Below are 23,069 nucleotides of genomic sequence, written 5' to 3'. Positions count from 1 at the left end.
TTTCCATGGTCAAATAAATTTGAGAAACACCTGCTTAAACAAAGTTAAATAGGCTCTTGTGGTTTTCAGTATCCTAATGTGGATTATTTAACATTGTGATATAAATACATTATGTTCTGCAAATTATTTAACAGTAGGATGCTAGTTTTCCTTAGAACATTTCACAAGACTAATATCTCATAGTTTGGTAAATACTTCCCAAGGCAGAGGGTATGATGTCCAACAAAAAACAGCTTAAGAAAAAATCTGAGAGTTCATAATGAAATTTAAAAAATAATAATGAGGATTAGCCATTTACAGGATACTAGCTAATAGATATGAAAGACAGAACCAAGAAATCATCTCTTTCCAATCTTCCACATAAAAGTTGATTCAGGGAAGGATCAGCCATCAGCAATGCTGAGGCCACTGGGTGAAAAGTTTAGAGGGAAACAGATATTCACAAATTACTTCTTATTTGCCAGGGGAAAGAGGTAGCTTTTCAGTGGGAAGACCTGGCTGACACCACATGAACCACGTGATCAAACCAAGCACTACCAACAAAGGGTCAAAATCTATCACGGGCCCCTCTGTGGCACAAAAGGAAGCACCCAGTGTCACCTATGTGGTATCTTCACCTGAATCTAATCATGGAGAAACAATCAGACAAATCTACATCATGGGACACGCCACAAAAATAGGTTTGGATGTTTCAAAAACGTCGGTGTCTTGAAAAACAAAAATAATGGGATGGGGTTAAGGGGCTGTCCTAGATAGAAGGAAACTAAAAAGATTTTTTTTTTAAGAAAACAATGCATCCTAACATTTTTCCTACCTCCCTTTCACATATGCAGCATAGTTCCATCAAATTTTATCATGTATAGAGACTCTCAAAAGAAGGAAAATGTGGCCCTCCCCTTAAGGGGGTGCATCAAAATCCACGTGGATCACTGTAGAAAAAGCCAGTCTTTCCCCTGCCCTGGAAATCTGGGATCCTCCTTCCACTGCAGATTTGAGCTCTACTCCTTTCCCACTGAGAATCCCTGGATTAAGCTGGGTGTTCCACGTCACGTGAGACTCTCAATACTCACTGCCCAGAGAGCCCGACTCGTGATCTTTTGCTGCCTTTGTGGTTGACCAGGGCATTGCTGTCCTGAGGTGACAGCAAGAGCAAACAAGTAATTGCAGAGTTAACCCCGTGAAAGTTGAATGGAAGAGTTAGGCTAGACCTGTATGGGCCCCTTAAACAAATTCAGCTGTGTTTACACTTTCTTCCCTGCTCCTTCCCTCTTTTCATTCCTTCTTTTGCCTCATGTGCCATGAGGACCTTTCCGTAGCCCCATGTCACTGGATTTTCTCCACATCCTAAACACAGACAATTGCTAATTAAGTCATTCACATTATTTCCTTTTCAGAATGATGTTGGCCTGGTGGTTGTTTTTCTAGCAATAAACATCTTTCTGCAAGAGGAATTAGCTCACTTGAGCAGCTGGTTTCAACAACGCCCCGCATTTTCCTTCAGCACCCAGGGACATGTGATTTGTAACTAAAACAAAATAAAAATGCACAAAACTCTTCTCATTCACTCATCCCAACAGTAGTCATTGCATAATTTTTTCAAATGACTGACTTCTTTCCAAATACATACAACAAAACTGATTGGTCAGCATTAAAACTGTGAGGACAGTGGTTGTTACTGCCATTGGATCTGTTGACTCCTTTGTGGAGCCTTTCAAAGCTGCCCATGGTCATAACCTTGGGCTTGGGGTTGGAGTGGAGGAGAGCAGGCAGTAATGGCTGCGGACTGGAACCTGGCAGGAGAACCAGGGCAGGTGCTTCTTGGGAAGGACCAAGAGAGAGTTCTTAAGGGTAAGGCCTGAAAACATCCTCAGTGAGGAAATGTGAATCTAAGTGGAAAACCATAAATAATGACTCCTCTGCTCATGACTCAAAGGAATTGCAAAGAGTAGCAACAGAATACATCTTTCCTTTTCATTTTATCTAAAGAGTTCCTAATGTTTCTTTAAGATGACTGTGTCCTCTTTTTCTTCATCTTACAATGACTTGTCACTTCAGTTCTAAACAAATATTGTCTGATACATTAGCATATGAGTGGCTTAGAAAAATATAATTAAAGGTAAAATGTACTAAGGCTGAACAATATAGATCCCCTAGTCACTCAGTTTTAATTACATTTGGATGGATTCTTCGTTGCCATGGAAACTCTCTACCCTTACCAAAATTTTTAGGCAGGGATCTCCTCCAAGTTTCACAGTTCTGTGTCTTAAAGACATTTCTTGTTCTATTTATGAGTTTAGAAGCTATGCTGCAATTTCCCATTGGGATAACATGCAACTGTAGCTGTTGTCAGTTGCTCAAGACAGTTAATATAAAAGACACTGTGCCAGAGATTGTGAGTGAAGCAGTGGGGGTACCAATACATTCCATGGTTCCAGCACCGGTTTTGACTACCACTTTATAATTTTTTCACCTGAGGACCAGCTCTGCCAAGTAGAATATGCTTTTAAGGCTATTAATCAGGGTGGCCTTACATCAGTAGCTGTCAGAAGGAAAGACTGTGCAGTAATCGTTACACAGAAGATAGTACTTGAAAAATTACTGGATTCCAGGACTCACTCAAGATGACTGACACATTGGCAGTGTGATCATAGAAGTGACAGCTGACAGCAGATCCTGGGAACAGAGGGCACAATACAAGACAGCTAATTGGAAATATAAGTATGTCTATTAGATTCCTGTGGACATGCTGTATAGAAAGAATTGCTGATATTACTCAGGTCTACGCACAGAATGCTGAAATGAGGTCTCTTGGTTGTTGTCTGATTTTAATTAGTATATTTGAAGAGCTAGGCCCTCGGGTGTACAAGTGTGATGCTGTGGGTTACTGCTGTGGGTTTAAAGCCACTGCAGGGCCGGGCGCGGTGGCTCACGCCTGTAATCCCAGCACTTTGGGAGGCCGAGGCGGGTGGATCACGAGGTCAAGAGATCGAGACCATCCTGGTCAACATGGTGAAACCCTGTCTCTACTAAAAATACAAAAAATTAGCTGAGCACGGTGGCGCGTGCCTGTAATCCCAGCTACTCAGGAGGCTGAGGCAGGAGAATTGCCTGAACCCAGGAGGCGGAGGTTGTGGTGAGCCGAGATCGTACCATTGCACTCCAGCCTGGGTAACAAAAGTGAAACTCCATCTCAAAAAAAAAAAAAAGCCACTGCAGCAGAAGTTAAACAAGCTGAGTCAACCAGCTTCCTCGAAAAAGAAGTGAAGAAGTTTGCCTGGGCATTTGAACTCAGTGGCAACTGCAGTTACATGCATGTTTACTATGCCATCAATGATTTAAAACCTTCAGAGATAGAAATTCAAGTAGTTACTGTTGAAATTCCTGAATTCAGGATTCTTACACTAGCAGAGATTGACCTCACTTTTTTGTTCCACCAAAGAGAGACTAAACATTGTCCCTAGTTCACCAAATCTATGATGCCACTTCTTTTTTTGGTAACAACAAAGCAACTTTATGAAAGTCTCTGGATTGAAAAGGAGCTTCTCCCACTCCTCCCACTGCTGAAGTGGTTAGGACTCTGTACACAATGCTTTCGGGAAAAAAATGTAAAAAATTAAAAAAGATTGTTTGCTTTCTATTGTTACAGATTCTTTCTATATTAAACTAATTTCTTTATTGTCTTTGGTTCAATTGATTCATTAAATAATTCATGATTTGCTAGAATCTGTCCGATATGGTGGCCATTGGCCACATCCACATATGGCTATTTAAATGTATATTATTAAAATTAAAATAAATTTAAATACAGTTATTCAGTAGCACTAGGTACATTTCAAGTCACATTAGCCACATTCTAAGAGTTCAATAGCCATCAGTAGGTGGTAGCTACACATTAGACAGTGCAGATACACAGCATTTCCATGAATGCAGAACATTCTATTCAACAGTATTACAAATCAAAGTTTGCTGACATCAGACCTATTCAATTTTATTTGTTCAAAAACAATAAGGGTCATAATTGACCTCACCCTTAGAAGAAACCAAAGCTCAGTTCAGTGCTCTGTTGTAATCTTGAAATTCTTAATAATTTTGAACAAGGCTCTGAGTTCATGCACAAGGCTCTTCAAATGATATAGCCAGACCTGCACTATCTAAGATGAAGCTTGGCTGTTGAATTCTGTGTTTTCACTTCCCCTGCAATTGGTTCTTTTCCAGCCTCCTTTTTTTTTTAAGAGCAAGGAAGAACAGTTTACACATGAGATAAAATTCAGGTGCCTGGAATCCTTTAGACCATCTCAACAGAGTCTTATCAGGGATCCAGCTTTAAATACCACCTCTTAGAAATGATAAAAGCCTAAAACAAAGTTTTGGCAACTCCAATACTAAGAAAAAGTTTAGCTTCTCTTAGTAACAGGTGTTTTCTATCATGAATCTGAGTTGCCCACGATGGAATTCCTTCTTTTTATACAGTCTTGCCAGAGCTCATTTTTAAGATTTAGCCTGACTCGTTTTGTTCTTCATCCACTTATTCCTTTGTTCTTACAATCCTTTATTCAACAAAAAATGAAGCATCTATGTTTGAGACACTGTTACAGGACTGAATATGTGGCACATACCTACTATTGCTATCTGGTAAATTATGTGCTGCAATTAACCCAACATTAACAACAGATACAGGAGGGCAATAAAATCAAAGGCAGCCTGAGTATCATCACGGATTTATTAGCTACTCTCCATGTTTCCCTGGCCACATTAAAACAACAAAAGAGAATGAATGAACAATTCCTACTGATTCATGTACTGTGTTCTAAAGAGGAAAATCTCCCAACCAAATTTTGGTTAGTTTTTTTTTTTTTTTTTTGAAAAAATATACCAACCAGATAAAGAAAAAATAGCACAGATATTAATAGTATTAGTGATAATTTTGCAATTAATACTAAAGTCATTTTCACTTGTATTGGGAACTCATTGCATGATGTACCTTTCTGAAAAATCTGATTCCCAATTATGTTTGAGTTAAACTAACATTTGCCTTGGTGCTGCTTTCCTGAGCTTATATGGTTCAGGTATGCATCGAATGTGAAAGAAAAGACAGCATGTGACTACACAGGCCAATGAAAATTTGCCAAGCCAGAGCCACTCATGCTAAGAGCTGCAGTGCCACATAAAAACACTTCTTCTCACATTTCAGTATCTTGGGAGGCTTGTATATCACATAAACTGAATAGGAAGTAAGGGCAAAGAGAATATAGTAGAAAAATAATGTGAAAAGAAAATCCTCACAGGTAAAGTTATTAGTCACAATGCGTAACAAATGGTCCTGTATTTTTTTAAAAAAATAGAAATGGAATCTTGTTATGTTGCCCAGGCTGGCCTGTATTTTTGAAAGCTGAGTTCTTCCTACTTAATTCTGAGTTCCCTGGCAGCCAAAACCAAGAGGAAAACAAAACTACACTATGCACGGTGTTTTTTTACAGTGGTTTTTTTGTTTTGTGTTGTTTTGTTTTGAGACAGAGTCTTGCTCTGTCACCCAGGCTGGTGTGCAGTGGTACAATCTCAGCTCACTGCAACCTCTGCCTTCTGGGTTTAAGCGATTCTCCTGACTCAGCCTCCCGAATAGCTGGGATTACAGGCACCCACCACAACATCTGGCTAATTTTTGTATTTTTAGGAGAGACGGAATTTCTCCATGTTGACCAGGCTGGTCTTGAACTCCTGACCTCAAGTGATCCACCTGCCTCGGCCTCCCAAAGTGCTGGGATTACAGATGTGAGCCACTGCACCCAGCCTATTTACAGTGTTCTTGAGATAAAAATAACCAACTCTAGATATCAACGCCAATGTTTCTGTGGATCCCAAAAGAGCACACTGTATGACTGTAGTAAATGACACCATCAGCCACGAAGTGGGGACTATTTGTTATAAGTCTTGTGATCTCTGTCATTTATTTATTTGTTGACATTTATTTTTGTCAATGCTTAACATTTATAGAACAATTTTGTGGCTTTTCTGTAAACGGGCAGATTTTAAAATATTCTATTTATAGCATTCCATGAAGAACACAAAAAAAGAAGAAACAAAAGGAGAGGCAGGCAGGAAGACTGCTTAGGGAACAGAGAGCAGTCCTGAGAAATTAGCCCTGTTGGATTTAGATTCCTAAGCAATGACATAAGAATGTCTTGTGGGAAGATGCTAGGCATTTAACAGAAGCAGAGAGGGAGTCCACAGAGTCCCTGGGCATGACATCTGGATAATATTTGGGGGCTATTTAACCATATATATTTTAAAATACACTTTACTTTTTAGAGAGGTTTTAGGTTCACAGAAAAATTGAGAAGTACAGAGAGTTCTCATATACTCCCTTCCCCAACATCCACAGCCTAACCCACTATCAACATCCTGTACCAGAGTGGTGCATGTGTTACAATCGCTAAACCAGCACTGGCACATCATGATCACCCAAAGTTCATAGTTTAGATTAGCATTCACTCTTGGTGTTGTACATTCTATGGGTTTTGACAATGCATAATGACATATTTTCACCATTATAGGCCCGTATACTTTTATTCTCAAGAAATTCCAGTTCCTTGTAGTCCTGAGGCTAGACTTAAGCATGAGGTTAATAAAACGTTTAGGTTCTGTTAATAACAGGTGTTTTCTACCATGGATTCTGAGTTGTGGGAACAGGAGCTCAGGATATGAGAACAACAGAATGTGGCAGAAATGTTCCTTCTCCATGGTAGAAATCAACAGGTTCTAGGCCAAGGGAGTGGAGTGAGTGGTAGACTTTCAGCACAGGAGTTTGGTTTTTTATAAACTCCAAGCTTTACTTTCTCTAGTCCTGGTCTGGAAAACTCTAAATTCTGGAGGGACGTGGAAATAGCATGTATAATGGGAAATAATGGAGTGTGGGATAAATCTAATTAGGAAAAGCCAATTATAATCTTACCTCAGAAGACTGATGGTTAGGGAAATGGATTAAGTTTTAAAGTTAATTAGGAATAATATATTGCACCATTTGTTGAAAATCTTTCTAAAATTTACATGTTCATTTCAGACTTACAACAGCAGCAAATTTGGGGGCCATATACCAGTGCCTAATTCCCCATTAAATTGCATGACAATATTAAAACTAAAGACTGAAAAAGTATCAAACTCAAGGTGGAATTTCCACTAACTGCATTACCCTTGTGTCCACAGTAAACACACACACACACACACACACACATGTATCAAAGGTAAAATTCTAGAGACAATCCCAGTATGGTAAAGGACAAAAAAGAATTTCCCATATGATTGCCATGATCAATATTTAACATATTTTATATCAGAGACTTCAGTGCCCTCAAATGTTAGTATCTGAGAGGGGTACTGGAACCAATTCCCCATAGATACCAAGGACTGATTTGGTGTATACACAAACCCAGTGCTAGCCATAGTCAGCTAAAAGATAATATTGAAAAATCCCACTCATTAATGTCAAAAAAAAAGAACCTCACCAAGAGAGGTGAACAAGCTATGTTGAAGAATCCACAAAACTAAATAAGGTTTCTAAGAGGATCTTGACATCATGTTGCTGGAAGACCTGATGCTATTAAGATGTTACTTTTTGAGAATTAATGTATACCCTTAATGCAACATCAATTAAAATGCCCACTTTGAAGGAATTGATAATTATTTTATATAATTCATCCAGAAAATAAGTTGAAAGGAAGAGATTGGAACATTTCAATAATATAGAAAAATGTGAGGGAATCTTGCGTGCCTGATCCTAATGTGTTTGATAAAACTACAATAGTTAAAATGAAAAACAAATATAATTTTACACATATTTTGGAGTCAGACCTGGTTGGTTCTGTGCCAACTCCTAGCTGGGTTATCTTGGGCAAGTGGTTGAACCTTTCTAAGATAGTTTCTTCATCAAGAAAATGAGTATAATATTACATGCATTTTAAGATTGTGATTTGAACCAAAAGAGATAATCACTTAGCACAATTCCCACTATAATTCTACTATTGTTTTATTTGATAACAGAATCTGCAGGAAAATGTGTTCTATGAACCAAAAGAAGGTCACTTTTGAAACCTGATAAAGCAAATAATTCACAATGACATAATATTATGAATCATTCATGCTGCAGTAATACCTATTGCTGGGAGTGGTACAGTAAGGTAGACCAGAGAGTGTCACAAAAGTACTAGAGGGTAGCTTAATAATACTTACCAAGAGCTCCAAACATGATTCTACCCTTTAATGAAGTAATTTAGTTTAAAAACATCTAACCTAAGAAAAAGTTATATAAGAACATATATGCTAGTTGTTGTATTATATATATTTAAATCTTCACCAGCGAAACTATTAGGTAAAACATGATAAAGCCACATGAGAATATTTTAGGCTATGTATATTTATGCAAATAAAGAATTATAAATGACATCATAAAATGTTCAGAGCAGAATAAAGAATGGATATGCTGTATAACCCCAAATTTGCAAGTTAAAGCCATATAGATATCTATATATGGCAAAAATAAAATATAACATATGTTATCTCTGAATTATTAAAGTTCTTTATGCTTTCTGTATTTTCCAAATTCTACAATAAGCAATTATAGTAGAAAATATATGTTACTTAAAATCATATCTATCAGAACAGAGTGCCACTGTAGACCAAGAAAAAAAGAAAAAAGTGTAAGATCTAAGCATTCTGTAAATGAAATAAAATATGTCTACTTCCTGCCTTACTATGGTTCAGTTATCTTGATTGATATTTTTGGCATTGATTTGGGTTATTTTAAAAGGCTTGGGATTTTCTCTGAAAATATGAATCTTTCTACAGCATTTGCAATATTAGACTATTAGGCCTAATGTGTGTTTAGGAGAATGACAGAATAAACACTGGAATCATATATATATAAGTATTTATGTCTTAATCACTATTAACAGCATTACTATTATAATTTTTCTTTTTCTCTTAAAAAGGAAATTCAATGAAAAGAAATTGAGGGTCACAGGTATTTAGATTCTTGTGATTCTCCTCTTTAATGAAAATGACGGAGTACCTATATGTAATCATTTCCTTTATCATTAAAGAAATGAGCATAGCCCTTGGGACACGTATCTTGGTGGGAATTCCAATTTACTCACTAACTGCATGACTTTGACCAAAAACTTCACCTCTACCAACCTTGGTTACTTCAACTAAAATATGGGGACAATCCTGAGTTGTTTTGAGGTTATTCCTGACACACCTGTGGCTGGGAATGGAAACTCCAGACTTTGCCCCAGGGAACCAAATTTACGGGATGACATTTTAAATAGAAAACAATGTGTAGTTTTAAAATGTGCTGTATTTAGAAGATGAGAACAAATCCACATGTTCTTTTAGCAGTACAGAAAAAAACTGATTTTTAGAACAGGGTTAGCAAAAACAAATTGTTAAAATTGGAATAACAGACCAGAGGATGTGTTTGGAGCTAGATTTACTATTTGGCCTCCTTGCATTTGTAGAAGAAATGCTTAATACATTCCCCAGCCCTCACCCCAACTTGCTTCGCCCCTTTCTTCCTTCCCGGATCTTAGAAATTAAGTTATCTGGTAAATTAAATATTCTAATTCAAGAGGCCAATACTGATGTATAATCTGGTAAAGAGAAGACGAAGACATTCTGCGTGGTTGGTGGGACGCAGATGGCAGGAGGTAAGGTGGATAAAAAATGTGCTGCAGTATCCAGTGACCACCTGAAGAGCAGAAGGTTTCTACCAATAACTAGCTAATTCTTGGTAGAAATGGTCCACCCTTCAGCTTCCCTAATTTTAGAAACACTGTTCTTCTTTTTGTTTACTAGATATGTGTTATAAAATGAATTATGTCTTCTCACCCCAATTCATAGGTTCAAGCTCTAACACCCAATGTGATTATATTTGGAAACAGGGCCAGTACAGAGGTAATTAGGGACAAATGAGGTCATGAGGATGGAGCTCTAATCCGATAGGACTGGTGTCCTTATAAGAAGAGATAGAGATTCCAGACCTTTCTCTCTTCACTCACACACAGAGAAAAAGGCTATATGAAGACACTGTGAGAAGGCAGCTATCTGCAAGCCAGGAAAAGAGGCCTCAGTAGACACCAACTCTGCCAGCACCTTGATCTTGAACTTCCAGCCTTCAGAACTGTGAGAAAATAAATTGGTGTTATTTAAGCTATCCAGCCTGTAGTATTTTGTTATAGAAGCCCAAGCTAATAAAATGAGTTGCTCCATTAAAAAACAACAACAAATTCTGATTCACTGATATTACCGTAAGTGAAGACAGCTTACACACTCCCAAATAACTAAAACCTAATAAAATGAACTTCTTCTGAAACTACTCTGAACACATTTATAGATGGTGAACCACAGACTGTATCTGAATCTCTATAGATTAAAACATCAACTCAAGATTTTGCAGGATTCTCAATTTAAACATTATTCGTATAATGTGATACACAAAATCCTAGTGTTTTTATTATAACTTTATGGCTTTTTGAGTACTTTTAAAATAGGAGTTTGTGACAGCAATGTAATAATTATAGCTATTGAAGTAAAGATGAATGACAGCACATTGGGAATCTCCTGTATCGGATGAGAAACAAATGGACTCAGATTTTGCAAAGCCCAGTGATTGTGTGGATATATACAGATGACTTAAAGATTTCACACTACTCTGCTTTAAACAGATGCCTTGAAAAATGAATAAAACTCAGGGGCTGTGGCATTTTTATTTGTGAGTATTTGTGTGTCTAAATGTACACATCAACTGTTTGAAGATCAGAACTCTCTAGGGCCTGGGCAAATAAGCAGAACATAACAGAAATGCTTTATATCCACACTCATTATCTTTACAGTATTTAAAAAGATGAAAAGTAGCTCGAGTGAGGACCTGAGAGGGGGAAAAAAAGAAACAGTATAAATAAAATATTCAGAAGTCTGCAAAGTGATTACTGTAAGAAGGAGAATCAATATGAAAAGCACAGTGCTGTTTGGCTCTTGTCTTTCTGCCTTTTTTAGCCCTGGGCAGAGGGACAGTCTTGATAGAAGAGGAGCTAAAACATTGACTGCTGGCATGCAGATGTACATTTTGGTCCAAGGCTGTGTGAGTTAATCACCAAAGGGGAAAATGATAGCATTCGGTTTTGGCAGTAAGAGTTGTAGAGTTTGCAAAATGATAGGCCTGGACAATAAAAATATTGGCTCAGTGGAAGAAGGTGGAGACCAATACTAAGGAATCTAATAAGGAGATTGGAGAGACCATCTTGTGTATCCTTGTTAGTAAGTGGATCTCAATTAATCAACTCTGTGGCCTCGGTGGCCTGTCCTGGTCTCAGGATCTCTCAGAAGCCATTCCCAACCTCTCTTAGAACCTAGCTACAAGGATTAAAAGAATAGCTTCAATCCCGGATTTTGCAACATGCTGGACGAGTATCTCAAGAATTATCTACCAAAGATAAATCCATTTGTATTCCCTTTCATTTTAATATAAATTGTATGTATCAATTTGAAGAGTGGAAGAAGGTATCAGAAAAGCAAATATTTTAAAAAGCAAACACCTAATTTTGCCTTTTTGCTGACCACAGAGTATTTCCACATTTAAAAACTAATGTGAAATCTTCATTAATTTTATTCTTTCTTATCCATAAGTATTATACTTAGCATCACAGAACTTGAAGGTAACTTGGTGATCAGCTTATTCAAGCCCTCAGTTTTATTCCCGAAGCCCAGAAGTTTACAACTGCCCAAGACTCATAGATGTTCCATAGAGCCACAAATACTTCATGTCCCAAACCGAGCTCATTACAGTGCACCAGATTTGTTCCTTGTCTTAAATCATTTATTTCAGCTAATAGTGGAAGTATATTCCAATTACCTAAGAATTTAGGAAAATTTTAAACTCTTTTCTCAATCCCAAATTATATTATCTATATTTATTCATTCATTCATTCATCTATTTATCCATCCATCCATTTATCCATCAAGCATTGACTTGTCTAGCAAGACACTCTGCCAGACTCTTTGTACATAGTAATTAAGTAGAATACAGTCTCTGCTGTCCAGAGTTTCAGTGTCTGGATGGAGAAAGTGTGTATTCAAATAAACAGTGAAGTACTCTAAAGGAATACTGTGGCGGAACAGAGAATAAAGGTCTAAATTCTGCTTGGGGTAGAGTCTACAATACTTGAAAAAAGTGCCTTTCCCATTAAGCTCTGACCATTCCATAGGATATTCCCCAGTGGATGGGAGAAGGAGGAATGGCAGACACCATCCCACCTGGGTTATGCCAACAACCTCCTAACTATCACACCTTCAGTCTTGTTCCCCTTAAACCTATTCTCCCATCTACAGCCAGACTGCCTGGACAGACTTTCTAACTCTCCTTCCCTTTTCCCCTCCCTTCCTTAATTCTTTCTGCTCTTGTCACTTTGCTTTTTGTTAATCAAACATAACCATAGTTAATACTTTTGTTAGAGTGAAAATAAAAGAATGAAATGTCTGACTCTAAAAAATGCCTATAGACAGAGTAAGAAAGTAGGTTGTTCATTCAAAAATGCAAATTAAGTAATGCTTACAACTCTTCCATGGTTCTCTCTCTTACATAGAATAAAATCTATTTTTTTCTGAGACAGAATCTCACTCTGTTGCCCTGGCTGGAGTGCAGTGACACATTCACAGCTCACTGCAGCCTTGACCTCTTGGGCTCAACTGATCCTCTCACTACCATCTCAGCCTCCCTAGCAGATGGGACTACAGGTGTGTGCCACCACACCCAGCTAATTTTAAAAAGTTTTTGGTAGAGATGGAGTCTCACTATGTTGCCCAGGCTGATCTTGAACTTCTGAGCTCAAGCAATCTTCCTGCCTTGGCTTACCAAAGTACTGGTATTATAGACGTGAACCACTGTGCCTGGCCTAAAAGCCAAATTCTTAACAAAGATGGTAAGTACATATTGACCGCCCAAATTCTTAACACAGATGGTAAGTACGTATTGATTGCCCGGATTCCTTAGGGGAAACTGCATGTCCTCAACTCATGAGGAGTTGGCTGGGCACTGGCGACACATCCAGGGCTACCACTAGGCAATGCAACCCCTGTTTGTAAACTAGAATAAGACGTTCTCTCCCTACACAGATAAATTATAAAAGTCGCCACCTTGATGGGGAAACAGCCCTATGCATACACGGACAGGCAAGCAGACATCACCTTGTGCAAATGAAAAGCTGATTTTCCCTCCAGGAAAACACAGCTCCATCCCAGGATACACGGCTTGGTGAGCAAATGGGGCTGGATTTTGGCCCTCATTCACTCCCCATGATTGGATGCCTTTGTGTGGTGCACAAACTGTGGACAGATGATCTGCACTGCAAGCAGAGACTGATTCCTTCTAAGTACAGTGTTCGTGTCAGGAGTAGGTGGGCAAACAAACAGAGTCAGAGTCTTTCATCGAGACTGATCAATAGATGTGAGGACAAAGAAGACTTCCCCTCCTGGGGTTACTAACCTGGGAAACTGTGTATTTTAGCCTGTTGTAGCCATTTTTTCACCATGTGGGAAGAGGATATATGTAAATAAAGGAAATGCACAGAAGTAAACAGACACACACACACACACACACACACACACACACACACACAGAGAGAGAGAGAGAGAGAGAGAGAGAGACCTGATGCTACTGTCTGATCATTTATCTATATCCAGCTAAGTCTGAGGCCTCGTCTGCCTGTAGGCTGTCTAGTTATGTAAACCAATAGATTCCAACTTTTTTTTTTTTTTGAGACAGAATCTCACTCTGTCGCCCAGGCTGGAGTGCCGTGGCATGATCTCCCATCACTGCAACCTCCGCCTCCCAGGTGATTCTCCTGTCTCAGCCTCCCAAGTAGCTGGGATTGCAGGCACATGCTGCCACACCTGATTAATGTTTTCTATTTCAGTAGAGACAAGGTTTCACTGTGTTGCCAGGCTAGTCTTGAACTCCTGAGCTCAGGCAATCCACACACCTTGGCCTCCCAAAGTGCTAGGATTACAGGCATAAGCCACTGCACCCAGTCGATTTCATCTTTTAAAGTTCACTTGTGTCACTAAAATACTGTCACAAAAATAGCCCATATACTTATAATGGTTTGCAAATTCATATGTCTATAAAAATCCTATGCAAGAGAAAACAATATGATTAAGACAATGTGGAGTATTGGGGACTGTGACGGAACCATTGCCCTATCTTGAAGTACCTTCTGTTGATCTCCAATCGACCTGAAAAATGTATGCCTCCAGTCTGTCACCAGGCTGGAATGCAGTGGTGTGATCTCGGCTCACTGCAACCTCTGCCTTCTGGGTTCAAGCGATTCTCCTGCCTCAGTCTCATGAGTAGCTGGGATTACAGGCGCCCACCACAATGCACAGTTAATTTTTGTATTTTTAGTAGAGGCAAGGTTTTGCCATGTTGGCCAGACTGGCCTCCAACTCCTGACCTCAAGTGATCCACCCGCCTTGGCCTCTCAAAGTCCTGGGATTAAAGGTGTAAGCAACTGTGCCCCGCCTCAAACTTCTTTCAGCTCCTTGAATACCCCACTCTCTTTGGAACCTCCAAACTCCTGAGAATGCTGTTTGTTACCTCTTGCTGAAACTCTTTTGTCCTCCCTTCTATCCTTTGGTCTCAGCTTAATTGTCATTTCTTCCAGAAAACTTTCTCTGGCATCATAAGCCTGGGTTAGATATGATGCTTCTGTGTATTTTTTTTTGGAAAAAAAAAAAAAAGAAGAAGAAGAAGAAGAAACAAAGAAACAACAAGAAAGAGTTCATTTGAGTTCATAAAGAACTTTGTGGTTGGGCCCAGTGGCTCACACCTGTAATCCCAGCACTTTGGGAGGCCAAGGCAGGTGGATCACGAGGTGAGGAGTTCAAGACCAGACTGGCCAGCATGGTGAAACCCTACCTCTACTAAAAAATACAAAAATTAGCTGGGCATCGTGGCTCGTGCCTATAATCCCAGCTACTTGGGAGGCTGAGGTAGGAGAATTGCTTGAACCGGGACCCGGGAGGCGGAGGTTGCAGTGAGCCGAGATCACGACACTGCACTCCAGCCTGAGCTGCAGAGTGAGACTCCATCTCAAAAAAAAAGAACTTTGCATGCCAAGGTAAAGAATGAAATTATTTCTCTACTAGTGGTTCTCAATCAGGAGGAGGACCTATGATACTAAAAAAAAAAAAAAAAAATGTAAGGCCGGGTCCGGTGGCTTATGCCTGTAATCCCAGCACTCTGGGAGCCTGAGGCAGGTGGATCACGAGGTCAGGAGTTTGAGACCATCCTGGCTAACATGGTGAAACTCTATCTCTACCAAAAATACCAAAAAAAATTAGCTGGGCAGCATGTACCTGTAGTCCCAACTACTCAGGAGGGTGAGGCAGGAGAATCACTGGAATCCAGGAGGCGGAGGCTACAGCGAGTGGAGTTTGTGCCACTGCACTCTAGCCTAGGTGACAGAGCAAGAGAAAGAAAAGAAAAGAAAAGAGAGAAGAGAAGAGCAAAGTGAAAAGAAAAGAAAAGAAAAAAGAAAGAAAGAGAGGGAAGGAGGGAGGGAGGAAAGAAGGAAAGGAGGGAGGAAGGAAGGAAGGAAGGAAAATGTAAATATCTGGGTCCCATCCTCAGATCCAGGACTAGGCCTAGGACAAAAAATTCCAGGATATTCCCCAAAACTCAGCAATGAAGATAATGTTTGGAAGCAATACTTTTAAAAATCAAAATTAATGCAAAAAATTCCATAATGAACAAAATATCGAATTTTTAATAAAGACAGAATGGTAATTACCAATATTTCCCTTTAACTTTAAGCTCCAACATGACTTGGTACAACACTTCTTTATTTAAATTTTGATATTTTGTTCATTATGGATTTTTGCATTAAATTTTATATTTTAAAATATTACATTAAATTAGTATTTACCTTGAGTAAATACTAATTAGTATTTACATTAAATTAGTATTTAATATTAGTATTAAATACTAATATTTAGTATTTTATATTAATTTTAGTATTTAATATTAATTTAATATTAGTATTAAATACTAATATTAATTTAATGCAAATTTAATTAAATTTACATTAAATTAGTATTAATATTTAATACTATTTAATATTACATTAAATTAGTATTTACCTTGAGTATTTCCACTTCTCCACTCCCAGCCTTTGTGCTAATGTTGTCATTCATTTTATTTATTTATTTATCTGTTACTTTTTACATAGTTATAACTTAATACAATGCTGTCATTATTTTTATTTATACTGGCAATTGTCTTTTAAGAAGATTTATATACTTACCCATATAGTTACCATTGGTGCCCCAGATTCCTTTGTATAGAAACACATTTCCCTCTGATATCATTTTTCTTTTGCCTAAGTATGCCCTTTAACATTCTTGTAATGCAGGACTGCAAAGTAAAAATTCTTGCAGCTTTTGTGTGTTAAAAATACATCTTTATAAATAATGATATTTTTCCTGCATATAGAATTACAGGTTGACGGGATTTTCCCCCAACCCCGTACTTTAAAGATGTCCCACTGTCTTCTCACTTACACTGTTTCTGATGAGAAATCTGCTATAAATCTTGTATTTGTTCTACTGTACCTATTGTACTTTTTTACTGTGCCTTCATTAAAGATTTTTATTCTTATTACTGATTTAAAGCAATATTTTATTATGGACCTTTGTATAGTTGCCTTCATGATTTTTGTGCTTGGAGTTGGTCAAACATGTTGGGTGTATGGAATTGTAGTTTACATCAAATTTGGAAATGTTTCTGTAATTATTACTTTTTCTTCCCTTTCTTCCATTTTCTACTTTCCTTCAGAACTTACAGGTATATTAGGCCCTTTGAACTTGTCTGACACTTCACTGATTCTTAGCTCATATATGTTTTTAAACACTTTTTTCTCACTCTGATTTTTATTTGGTATTTTGGTCTTTTTATTTTTGGTATTATAAATATGTATATTTGCTGTGTCTTCAATTTCACTAGTTGTTTCTTCCAAAATGCCTAATCTATTGTTAAACTTTATATATACTTTTTATCTCACACACTGTAGTTTCATCTATAAAAATTGAATTTGGGTATTTTTATATGTCTGATGTTTTTACTTTTTGAACGTATGAATATAGCTTTAATAATAGTGATAATGTTCTTTTTGCTAATTGTAACATCTCTGTCAGCTCTGGATTGGTTTTGTTTGACTGATTTATCTCTTTATTGTGGGTTGTAGTTTCTTGCTTCTTTGCATGCTTGGAAATTTTTGATAAGGTTCCAGGCATTGGGATTGCTGGTACTCTGTCTTGAAAACTCTAACCACCTTAGTCTTTCCATACTCTTAGACTCATCTCCTCAACTCAGGGAATACACTAGGATCTTGCTGATCTCTGTATCAAGGCTGGGAAACTCTCTAGGCAGTAAGCTGGGACAATAGTAGAGCTTATTTGATTTGTTTCCTGTGTTTCATGGATCACTGTCCTTTGTTGCCTAATTTTCAGTGTGTTGAAAACTGTTGTTTTACATATTTTTCCCATTTGGGGATTATTTAAGATGGGAGAATAAATCTGGTTCCTGTTATTCCATCTTTGCTAGAAACAAAACTTTTTGGATCATTTTTCCTTGATGTAACTCCCAATACGTTTAGACAAGCCCACCTTCTTATCATTTGCTTTCTACTTGTCCTTTTTTTAAAGTTTCTTTTTGTCTCTCAGAGCAAGAAGAGAAAATTTTGCTTTCATTTTGATTATTTTTGACTAGTCTATTTTTTCCTTCTACTAGTTTGAACGTTCTGCCTTCTCTTCCTATTTTAGTGGTTACTTCAGCACCATCACAGGCAGCCATGGTTTTAAATACTATTTTTATGTGAAATGGTTATGCTTTTCCTCAGAAATTCAATAACTCAAGCATACTTTATCATTAAGCTCTTCTCAACTTACATACTATTATTTTCCTTTATTTTGATTCTATATATTTATTGACTCCCAAGATATTACTTTTGATACTACTCATTTAAGTACATCCAATGCTTAGCATTTTTATTGCTTCTTAACCCCTTCATGAATATATGGCTTTCTACTGGTATCATTTTCTTTCTCCTTGAAGAATAGCTTAGGTCTGCAGGTGGAAAATTCTCATAATCTTTTATTTCTGCATGAAATTTTTTTTTTATTTTACCTTTGCTCTATGCATTTTCACTGGGCACAGAATTATAAAACAGTATTTATTTTCTTTCAGCACACAGGAGATAGTATTTTATATCTTCTAGTACTCATTGTTTTTGAGAAATCAGCTGAAATCTCATTATTGCTCCTCTAAAAGCAATCTCTTTTTTTCTGGCAGATTTCAAATTTTTTCTCTGTTCTTTGGTTTTCTGCAATTCCACTATGATGGGTTTGGGTTGTGCATTTTTTTGTATGCATCCAGTTTGAATTTTTGAATCATAGATTCATATCTTTCATTAATTTAAGAAAATTTCAGCCTGTACCTCTTCAAATATTGCTTTGGTTTCAATCTTATTCTCTCCTCTTTCTTATTTTGGATTTGCAAAATCATGTTTGTTTATTCTCCATTACCCCTAATTTTTTTTAATTTTGCATTTTTTAAATCTTGTCCACCTTGCTTCCTTCTGAACACTTTGGTTTTATCTATCTTCCAGTTCACAAATTCTCTTTTCAGATGTGCTTAACCTGTTACTAACCACGTCAATTGAGTTGTTGTCAGTTAATTGAATTGAGTCAGTTATTGTATGCTTCAATTCTAAACTTCTGTTGGTTCTTTTCTAATCTGCTGCTTATTTATTTAATGGTTCTACATTCTCTGTCAACATTTTCAATCTTGTCTTTAATTTCCTTGAACATCAAAAGGATAGTTTTTTAACATCTGTGTCTGATAATTCCAATATCTGGAGCTCTTGTAGGACTATTTCTATTGTTGGTTGTTTCTGTTTGTCTTTCTTTAAGTTTTATTGTCCCTTCATGTGGCTATTTTTTATTGTATACCAGACATGGTATTTAAAAAATATTTTGTAGAAATGATTTGATAATATTGTCTTTCTCCAGATAATTTTTTTTCTTCAGTCAAGCAACTGATGCACTAGCAATCCATTGTTTTATTATTCAGTTTCAGAATTAAGTTGTTTTTTTTTTTTTCAGCTAGACCACTTGAAAATGGATTACTGCCCTTGTGGGAGATTATTTACTTCTGGTTTATTTTTTCTTTAAAGTCACAATGCAATGTAAAGAACTTACTATAAACTCTACCCTTGACAGGCTCCGAACCGCAGTTTACTTCTCAACAGTTCAAGACTGTCTTGCACTGGCCAGCAATCTCAGCAGTCTCACTGACATTAGCAAACACCCTCAGGGAAAAAGAAGTATCAAATGACATTTTCCCTCTCCGAATTTTTGTCTTCCCTTGGATTGTGGCCCAATAAATCTGCTCTAACTTACAAATCCACCAGTGCCTTCAAAAATACAGCCCACTTCACCCCTTGCTGATTTTTCTCATTATCTTTAGTAGGAGGATTGATCTGAATTTAGGTAATTTTTTTAATTTTAATTTCCTTTTTTCTTATGACATAGGTTGAGCATTTGCATTTTCCATTTGATTTGTAAGAATATTATCAAAATTTCAAACTCATGATTTTTCCTAATATACTGTCTGGTTTAAAAATTGCCAAAGAAATATTTTGGGGAAACAAAACCTATAAAAAATTATAATATGCTTTAATAACACAAATTGTTTCTATTCAACCAAAAGTATAAAAACATTTTATTCATTGAATATTAGACTTTATCACTACTTCTTTACTAAATGAACATTTTAAAATATTAACTTTAATTCCTAGTTGCTGTTGTGGCTGTGATTTCCTGATTCCCCAGCTTCCTGACTATTGCAAAAACAGCAGCACCTTTGGTGAGCCAGTTTTGCTATTGTTTTGGGTGTCATTCCTAGAAGCTCAGCCTCAAGTGTGTACTTTATTATTTTGTAAGCCTTTAGTTACCTGAAGAACTAGACTGGTTTCTACTCACTACACCTGAAAAACAGGCTTCCTGCATGAGTAAAGTCTCAGAGACTTAAAATGAGATGGGACATGATCAGAGTTGTGTTACAGAAAGATAACTCTGGCCTAAAGAGGACCACCACAGAGGCAGGGAGGTCAGCTAGAGAAACTGTCTAGTCAATTTTATTTACCTGATATTTCTCAAATCTGCATTTCCTGTATTGCCAAGGATTGGGGCTGCACCATATCACTCTGAAACTCTTCCACCATTGATTAATCATCATCTTTCTCCTCCTCTCTATTCTTTGCTTCCCCTTCATACCATTGCCAGAGGCTCTGTGAAATTCAAACAAAATGGTGTTGCTTCATTGCTCAGTGGTCTTCGGTGCTGCTCTATCATCAACAAATGTCCTAGCATTGGGAAGAAATTTCTTTACAATGTATCTCCTTTTTTTCTTATATCCTACCATTTTTCCTGTGTACCTGGTCTCTAGTCATGCCCGAATATAAGGCTTCAGGAAACATGGAATCTTTTTTTGTGACTGCATACCTCTACATGTGCTTGTCCGTCTCCCTCTCCTCTTGTCTCTCTTGCAGCTTTTTCATTCACATCTTTCAAGATTTAGCTCAAAGATTATTTCTTCTGTGAAGCCTTCACAAGGAAAGGAACTCACACTTTCCTCTGTGTCCTCACAGTATCCTCACTTTTCTCCATGGCAATTGCCATCTCCTCTACAGGAAATAGGTCTTGCTAAATTTTTTTGTGCCAGTACAAAACACAGCTGCTGGTACATAATGAATGAACAACATCGCTTGTTGAATGAATAAACAAACTGTTTGCCACACTTGGATTTAAGCCCAGTTCTAGGATTCTTCCTACCACACCATATTATTTCTCTCCTTACCTCATAAATTCTACTGAAACTAAATTAATTGCTCAATTGTGGAATGATCTACAATTTATACTGCAATATCCTTAATTTCTTGGATTGTCTATTTACTGTTAAAAAAGAGAGACATCTTTCTAATTGCCAATAACTTTATCTATTGCACATTAAACACACACACACACACACACATAAACACACACCCCACACACATACATACAATCACAGCTAATAGAACTGAAGAAGCTACAAACAGCTCAAGTATTCTATGATAAGGGCAAATTATAAAATAGGCATTTATATATATTGTTTAGTCTATGTTGTAATATTCCTTAATTCTTCTAATGTGCCTAATACCATCCTCAGATCTGGGGTTGCAGTCACATTAATCAGGTAACCCCCTCACTCTCAGACCTCCTAGCATAGAGGGGATAGACAGGAACTAACACAGTTGCACAATTAATTACACACCCCAAAATTGTTAGCTGTGCAAAGAAAGAAAATCACAGGATGTTATAAAATCAGGATGAGCCCATCTGGTCTAGAAGGTGAGGAAGTCTTCCCCAAGGAGAAGTCTGAAGTGAGATAAGCAGGAACAAATAGATACAATGAGGGCAGAAAATTCCAGAGAGAGGGAACAGAATGTGCAAAGGCCCTGAGACGGGAACAATCATGAGATATTACAGGAATGATAGGAGGCCTATGTGGCTGGATACCAGGAAGCTAGGGGTAGAAAGGCATACATGTGAAGAGGCAGATGGGAGCTGGATCATGTAGAATCACAGAGGCAAAGTTAAGGATTTTGTTCTTGATCCAAAGATCAATGGGAAGCCATTTAAAGACCACCACTACTCCTTAAATTCATTTTATCCATAGCATCAAAAGTCTAAAATTGTGCCTTTCAAAGAGGAATTAAATAGAACATCAACGGTCCTAATCACCTCTTCTCCAAGTATTCCAGCAGCACAAATGGATTTTCAATTTAAAGTACCTGAAGTAAGGAGGAAAAGGCTTCTGACTACTTATTCTAGAATGAGCAAGTCCTGCTTTAGAATCTGCCCACAAGAAAATCCTATGGAGTTCCGTGACAAATATTATCGCCAAGCTGACCCGAACATCATCAACAACTTTCTTTTTCCCAGCCTCCCCTGTGGCTAGGGGTGAACATGGTAGAGAATTACGGCCAATCAGATGTAAGTTAAAGTCTTATGAGTGGGGATTATGCTTCCCTCATGAAAAAAGAGAGATTTGGCAGAAGCCTCCCTCCCCTCCACCTTTTTTTTGCCTGTAGTTCGGATTTAAGCTGTGAAGATACAGCAACCATATTGCAACCCTGAGACCACAAGCATGAAGTCAAAATGTCTTCTACTAAGAAAAGAAAAGAAAGAAGAAACCAAAAGATATGAAGAGGCTGGGTCCCTGATGACTATGCTGGGCAGCCACCGTAGCCTTAGGCCTTTCCGGATTTCTTAGAGAAAAATTAAACCTCTAATTTTTAAAATGACTTCAGGTTTTCTGATTTTCATTTTATTTTGTGTTTACAACTAAACCCATTCCTAATTGATGCAGCAGTGTCTTTAGGAACTTTGGACAAGAGGGAAAAGGATGGTCTAGGAGATACAGGAAATCAAGCATAAGCCTGCTTCTACCAAACTTCCTCTTCTAGAAAACCAGGATGGAAGGGGAATGGACTATCAAGTCCATGACTATGCCACAATCATGCTCCGGGTCAGGTTTGAGCCCCAGCTGAGGTCCGAGGGGAGTGGGTGGATGGGCAGAGAGCTGAAAGAATACTCGGGGTGGGGGCACATAGGCAGGTGAATATGGTTTTATTCAGCAGCTGTCTTATACTATCTGTTCTGTTTAGGCTGCTTGCTTCAGATGCCCTCACATACAGCTGCGGGGCCGGCTTTCCCTTCAGGGTCAGCAGCTTAACTCTTTCTCTCTCTGAGCATGAGCCAGGTTCTGGCTCCCCCGATCCATCTGCAAGACAGACAGCTTTGGCTCTTTTTCTCTGAGCACGACCGTACCAGCCCAAGAGCACCTATACAGCGTCCGCAGGGCAGTTATACCTTCTTTAAACAATAGTGGATCCGAACCGAGTATGAGCTTACACAAACAAGTT

At 37.8% G+C, this 23,069-nt stretch overlaps 1 long non-coding RNA gene and 1 pseudogene across 2 annotated transcripts in view; one reads left to right on the top strand and one right to left on the bottom strand.

Annotated features, from left to right (window-relative positions):
• Positions 1-23,069, bottom strand: part of LOC105721560 (uncharacterized) — a 91,321-nt gene that overhangs the window by 32,027 nt on the left and 36,225 nt on the right. The window lies entirely within an intron of this gene.
• Positions 509-22,962, top strand: LOC105721535 (proteasome subunit alpha type-6-like; annotated as a pseudogene).

Source organism: Aotus nancymaae, unplaced genomic scaffold (genome assembly GCF_030222135.1).
Source record: "Aotus nancymaae isolate 86718 unplaced genomic scaffold, 86718_ANA_hifiasm-v0.15.2.pri h1tg000048l, whole genome shotgun sequence".
Classification (NCBI taxonomy): domain Eukaryota; kingdom Metazoa; phylum Chordata; class Mammalia; order Primates; family Aotidae; genus Aotus; species Aotus nancymaae.
The sequence above is the reverse complement of the archived record's forward strand: the minus strand, read 5'-3'. Positions and strand labels throughout refer to the sequence as shown.